The 5,413-nt window shown below is 49.2% G+C and overlaps 1 long non-coding RNA gene across 3 annotated transcripts; it reads left to right on the top strand.

Moving 5' to 3' along the window:
- Window positions 1-2,176: 2,176 nt before the first annotated feature.
- LOC112831194 (uncharacterized) lies at window positions 2,177-4,212 on the top strand. 3 transcript variants are annotated; one of them, XR_003210089.1, is made up of 4 exons: window positions 2,177-2,235; window positions 2,759-2,865; window positions 3,563-3,952; window positions 4,083-4,212. It is a non-coding gene; the product is annotated as an uncharacterized lncRNA (long non-coding RNA). The 3 variants fall into 3 exon arrangements; XR_012380797.1 differs by having other exon boundaries at window positions 3,563-4,212; XR_012380798.1 differs by having other exon boundaries at window positions 2,195-2,235; window positions 2,766-2,865; window positions 3,563-4,212.
- The last annotated feature ends 1,201 nt before the right edge of the window (window positions 4,213-5,413 follow it).

The raw sequence follows: 5,413 nt of genomic DNA, 5'->3' as shown, positions 1-5,413 counted from the left end.
TAATTTTGTTTTATTATGTTATGTTAATCACCATACAGTACATTGTTAGTTTTTGGTGTAGTGTTCCATGATTCATTGTTTGCATATAACACCTAGTGCTCCATTCAATACGTGCCCTCTTTAACACCCATCACCAGGCTAACCCATCCCCCTGTACCTCTGAAACAAATAATACATTATATGTTTAAAAAAAAGAGAGAGAAGATAGTAGGAAGGGAAAAATGAAGGGGGGGAATCAGATATATTTTTAAAAGAAATATCTATATCTATATCTATATCTATATCTATATCTATATCTATATCTATATCTATATATATTTTAAACTTCCCTGAGAGTTTTTAAATTTTACAACATGCACCATAAAGTCTTGATGATGATGGGGGCCAGTTTCCCTCAGCGCCAGTGAGCTAGCCAGTGCTTCTTGCCCATACAGCCTGGGAGATCTTCTGCGATCACAAAGAGGAAGCTGCCAGAAAGAAAGAAGGAAAGGTAACCTCTCTGGAGGTAAACTTTGGTCAAACCTGGGTTTCTCAGCAGTGTTTCAGAAATGTCCATTGAACACCCGCATACCCAGCAGGAACACGAGCCTTACACAAAGGACACAGATGCATTCATCAACAGTTCTACACCCCTAGAGATAATTTCCATATAACCCGTATCAGCCCCAAATCATCACAGCAGGTTTGCCTTGAAGCTGATTCAGGCAAGTGAGATACGGAGACTCAAGAAGAGCTGAGTTTTCATTCCCGGAGCATGTGGTGTATGTGGGATGCGGTGTGGGTTCCAAGAGTTGATGTAAATACTTGCATTTATGGCCTATCTATTACGGAACATGCCAACCTGTGGCCATATTATATTTACCCAAGTCAGTAAAAGGCCTCGATAAACCAAACAACAATCCATGGAATACCAGTGTCTGGTGGAGTTTGGTGATAGTTCTCCTTCTTTCCTATTTCCACTCACTTATCACATATTTGGAGGGCACCCACTATACGGGCGCCAGGCAGCCTTGTAGTCCCTACAAAAGTGAGCAAGGTGGGGAAGGAGGTTATACGCTTAGAAACAATAAACAAGCAAATAAACAGGATGACTTCGGAGCATGAAAGTCCTACCAGGGACATAACTGAGGAGATGTGACAGGGAGTGGCTAGGGGCCAGGAGTGGGAGAGTCACTGTTGACCAGGCCATCAGGGAAGGCTGCTCTTAGGAGAAGAGCCTGGAGCGGAGATCCATGGCTAACAGGAGCAAGCCATAGAAGGAGCCACAGGGAGGGCCTTCCAGGAAGAGGAAACTGCAAATGGGCAGGTCTACATCTAGCAAGAGCTTGCTGTGTTCAAGGAGTGGAAGCAAGGCAGACAACTGTGGCAGAACACCATGGTGGAGGAAGGAGGACCGTGCAGGCTTGAGGAAGGATTCTGACCAGGTACAGGAAGCTGGAGGTAGATGATGAGCAGGAAAATGACCTGAATTACAAATTACATATTTAAAGGAGTACCCAGAGGGCAGCGGCTGTGTGGGGAAAGCAGCATGTAAGTCTCCCCTTTCTCCCTTCTTTCTTCTGGGAAGATCACGGGCTGCAGAAAGCTCAGCCTTGCCTCTCCTTCACTCAGCAGGACCTCCATCAAAGCCTGAAACCCAATGCTCTCCTGTGGCAGGAGCCCTGCTGGAGGTGGCAGCCCGGGGGGACATCTGGATGCCTTTACCCGGAGCTGTCCCTGACTTGCTGACAGCTCTTCTGTCCTGAGTATTCTGTTGCTTCACATTTCCCTCGGGGGGGAAAAGGAGGAGGAAGTTTTCTGTCTCCAAGAGAGCTCTTGAGGGAAATTACATGAAGCCCTGAGACTAGATGTGCTGAGAGGGAAAATTTTGGCTGGTGGCCCTTTCTAGATGGGGTGCACACCCTGCACCAAGGAGCAAGCAAAGGCAGAGGGTCATTTTCCAGACTCCTGGCCTGCAGTAGGCAACGATACTTTGGGGTGGGGGTAGGGTTGGGGTGGGAGGGTGAAGCTGCATCACTTCCTTTTTGGGAAATGCCCCTCCCTAATCCATGTCTTCAGTAGATAGTTTGACATTCACGACCAAAGCTCCGAAGAGAAATCTAATCTGGAAATCGAGATTTAGAACTCAATGGGTGGCACGTGAAGTCATAAAGGGGAATGAAGAATCTTGGGGAATGTCTGTGGAATAAGAAGAGAAGACCAAAACCCTATCTCTAGAGACATCAACATTTCAGGGTGAGCAGAATAAGAAGAAACAGAGGGCCAGGGGAGAGGCATGACCAAGGAGAGGGAGAGTCCTTCAAGAAAGGGTGTGGCCAACAGGGCCAACCAGAAATCCACGACCAGAAGCCCCGCTGCAAATGTGGCTGGTGCTTCAACAATTGGCTGGTACTCACTGTTACCCAGGCAACAGCATCCAGTTCTTTGAATAGGTCTGGCTTTGTGCGTGGAGGTAAGGGGTGGGGGAGGAGGGAGAAGGAGATGTCAGAGGCGTGGGACACAGATTCGGCAAAGGTTTGTTTCCCAATGAGGATTAACCTCAGCCAAGTTCTGTAGAAATTGGCCAGATGCCAAGGTTGGAGGAGAAACTATTCCAAGCAGAGGAGGTAGCAAGGGAACATCCTGGCCACTGCCTGCCATCTAGTATGCCCGCACTGTTGGGTGCATGTGCGAAAGTCGTGAGAGATCCGGCTACAGAAGACAACGGTGTGTCAACAGGACTTTCGGTCTTATTAAAGAGTTTACATTTTCTTTCAAGGCAATAGGGATCCACCAAGACATTTTAAGCAGAGGGCTGATATGATTAAATTTACATCTTGGACTGATCACCCTGGCAACAGAGAGAGGCTGTTGCATTAATGCAAGGTGAGAAATTATGAAAGACTGGCAGTGAGGGTGGATTTGTGATATATTGCGGAAGAAGAATTGTCAGCGCATTTCATATTTACTGGCAAAATTAGATGTTGACACCCTAAGTCAGGCTTGATGGCAAAGGCTGCCAGTAACAGAATTTCCAGTTATTAGCTGGGCACACGGCTCCCCAAAATAAGAACTGCATATCCACCTTCCTTGCCACTGTAAGGGCCATGTGACTAAGTTCCGTCCAATAACTTGTAAAGTGCGTGAGTCTTAACCTGGGAGCCTTCTTTGTAAATGACCCACTCCCTACCCTCTGCCTCTCTTATCTTTTCCTCCTTCCTACTGGAAGTGATGACTGGAACTGGGGCAACCATTTTGGACCTTGAGAGGACCATGACCTTAAGAATAGAGGTCAAACATAGCAAAGAAATAAGGGAGAAGGAGTCTCTGGGTCCCTGAGCCCTTCTTGGAGCAGAGCATCCTTATCAACCCAGGAGCACCTACCTCCAGCACCTACCTTTCCTGGTAGAGATAAACTTTTTTTTTTTTTTAAATCTTATTTAAGACACTGTTATATTAGACCTCTTTTAACCTTTTAACTAAGAGAGCTCTCTTTTTCAGCTGTTGATAAAATCACAAACTCTGAGGGCCATGATTCTGTACCACCCCTCAGCTTTTAGCATATTCCCCCTTTTGTCTCTAGTGTCGTTTTGGATCCTTGGCACTGAATGCACAGCCCTATATCTAGTAGGTGCTCAGTAAACACTGAAGAGGAGGAGGAGGGTGCAGTATCCAGAACTGCTTTCTTGTTTTCAGAGGTTGTTAATCATCAGGTCACAGAAGAAATTTGCAATGTGAATTTCATCATGCAAAATAGTTAATGCCTTGCCAAGGCATTCATCCCAGCAGTGTAAATGAGTAGGGAGGAGAGTCCGGGAAGACTGACTCTGGTTACCTCACCTGGGGACATGCAGCCTTGAAAACACTGACTCTTGCGCTCCTGGGGGGCCCTGATTTGCATCCATTTACAGCAGGAAGAGAAGGGAATTCAGCATCAGGGTGAACTTGGAGGAAAGCTGTGGCTAAGGTTCAGGTGAGGACATTGGCTGACTCCAGGCTGGCCCCTCTCCCAGCAGCCTATGCTTCTTCTTTGTAGCATACATACCCTTTACAACAAATTCATGTTTCCTGCACTTCTTTGTTCACTCTGTCTCCTCTACTAGAGCACTAGCTCCACCAAAATCGGGAACCAAGCCTGTCTTCTTCACCCTGACACCTGAAGCACTTCCGTGCTCAAGAAAATCCTGGTTGAGAAATAAACAAATGAATCAACCTTTTCAGGCAAAGAGGAAAGAGATTCACCGACAGAATCAGTCACGCTGTACATGGGAAAACCCCTTTGCAAGTTGTAAGGAAATTATTGTATTGATACATAAGATTATTCACTCTGTGGGTGAGCCCTGGTGGGAGTCTGGATCCTGAGTCGGCTTCCTGAGCTCAATTCCTATCCAGCCACGTAACCTTTCTTACCCAGTACTCCAGGAAATGCGAATGATTTTCAATATTCACTTAAAATCAAAATGAACAGTAAATCAGTTGGGGTCAAAGAGAACAGGACAATCAAAGGCTGTGCCCAAAGTCAGACTGAAATGACTGTGAGATTGTCCCCGCGCCCGGGCTTGGGAGCCGGGCCTGGGCTGGGTGGGGAGCAGCGCGCGTTTGCCCGCGAGGAGCGGGTGCGGGGGGAGGGCGCCCTCTGCCGGGGGTGAAGGAAGCGGCGTCCGCACGCGCGGCCCCCGGGTCCGCGGTCCGTCCCGGACCTGGGAGCGAACACCAACTTCTTCCAGGGGGAAAGGTAGAGGGGAAGAAAAACCCACTCCAAGTCCCGCCGAGGAGGTGTTCTTCACAGATCTTTTTCGTCCCCCGCCTTTACAGCCCCAAACTTCCCCCGGCTCAAGGGGAAGGACCGCGGTTGCCTGCAGAGACTACTGATCGCCCTGGTCCCAGAAAGCTGAGGTGCACCCCACTTCCCATCCCTGAAGTCCAAAGAATGAAGAGATTGCTTGAAACGATCAGAAATGGCAGGTCTTGAAGGACCCGCAGGACCCTCTTTTGACCAACGTTCCCTTCCCCTCCCCGAGTTGTGAAGCGCAGGGGCCGGAGACCCTCGGGCTGGATCTCCGCGTGGGAAAGGGGACCGAGTGGGGCCTGAGCGCCTGGAACTGGTCCTGGGGGTCCTGGGGGTCCTGGGGGACCGCCTCCAGGAGGTTTTTCGAAGGTAAGGGAGAGGCGCGCCGGACCCACGTGGGGGCCGAAGCCGGGCTCTGTTCCCCGCCTCACCAGCCCCCCACTCTGGTTGCTCATCTACAGAATCAGGAGGCGGGATGAGATGGTCAGATGGCCCCAGCCCTGTAACCCATGAGCGGTTGTCTGTCCTATTTTAGACCCGGACTGTGGCAGCGGGGGGAGCTGAAGAACAGAGGATGGTTTGGAGTGTGACCCAGAAGAAAACAAGGGGTGGGACCAAGTCACCAGCTCCCTTCACAAGGAAGGC

The sequence above is a fragment of the Callorhinus ursinus genome, unplaced genomic scaffold (genome assembly GCF_003265705.2).
Source record: "Callorhinus ursinus isolate GAN/ISIS: 27379988/994484 unplaced genomic scaffold, GSC_fseal_2.0 scaffold14, whole genome shotgun sequence".
Lineage (NCBI taxonomy): Eukaryota > Metazoa > Chordata > Mammalia > Carnivora > Otariidae > Callorhinus > Callorhinus ursinus.
This window is presented reverse-complemented; position numbering and strand designations above follow the sequence as displayed.